Below are 1,305 nucleotides of genomic sequence, written 5' to 3'. Positions count from 1 at the left end.
TATCTTTCTGTGGGTATTACAGCTTTTGTTTTACTTTCTTTTTTATATTCATGTTAAAAATTGTTAGAACAGATCCATCTTTGTATTTGATTGATTCTAATTTTCTTTTTTTATGAAATATTTAAGTTTTAACAACACATTTGCCACTTCAAATGTGGCAAAATGTTTCTCTCACTTTCAATTAATGAAAATAAAAATTACATAATGAAAGTACATTAAAAAAAAAAAAAATTATAAAATCATACTCGCCCATATGATAGCTAAGTGGAATGTCTTCTTTACAAAACTACCATTAAAGGATAGAGCATTAATTACTTTCATTATAGAATATTCAGATACATAACCAGCAGAACCAAGTGCATTGGCCTCTCACTCCAGAAAGAGGATCCCTGTTTATTTACTATATAGAAGAATGTTTAATAACTTTCTCTATTTTCCCATTGACTGAAGAAGTCTGTATAGTACACTGTAATCTGCACCTTTGAATAGCAGACCTTAACCTTCACTAATAATATTTTAAATAATGATCACATTTAATCAAGACTCAGTTGTGTTTACACTGTAATCCACTAATTTTTTTATATGAAAAGCTCAGATATGTGTTTTTTTTTTCTTTTATTTGCTTAATAAGGACTATTATAAAGAAATATTTTTATGAAAAAATGTTCACTCTTTACACAAAAATAACAAATAAGTATTTTCATATCTATCAACTTATCTAGGATTTTTTTAAGACTGAGAAAGAGAAAAATCACTTTAGAATCAAGGCAAAGGCCTATATAGGTTTGAATAAAAATACTAATTCATAGAAAAATAATTCCAAGTAGCATTTTATTAATGAAACAATTTTTTTTTTACTTAATTATCAAGGTCACACATTTTCACAGATCAACTACATTAAACAAAGTGTTAATCAGTAACTGATAGAAAAGCTACATAATATAAAACTGCTCTACAATGTTAAATTGTAAAAAGAGCAATTATTATTCTCATTTTAATCAGTTATCTTAAAATGAGATAATTGCACAGATATAAAATAGATAAGAGACATCACATATCCATACTAATATATCCAGTTGCAGTCTTCTGATCTTGTCCCCCATTGATAAGAGACTTTAAACTCCTTTGTTTTTGACTAATTCAAATATTAAGTATAATTAACATAATTCCATATTCAAACTCTATGTCCTTTTCAATTATTCTTGCCACACCTTACTATTACTACAAAATATACAGAACTTGAAATTATGCTGAAATTATACTGAAGCCTAAGTCCCTAAACACATGTGAAGATGGTATCTCTAT

Source organism: Penaeus monodon, chromosome 29 (assembly GCF_015228065.2).
Source record: "Penaeus monodon isolate SGIC_2016 chromosome 29, NSTDA_Pmon_1, whole genome shotgun sequence".
NCBI lineage: Eukaryota > Metazoa > Arthropoda > Malacostraca > Decapoda > Penaeidae > Penaeus > Penaeus monodon.
The sequence above is the reverse complement of the archived record's forward strand: the minus strand, read 5'-3'. Positions refer to the sequence as shown.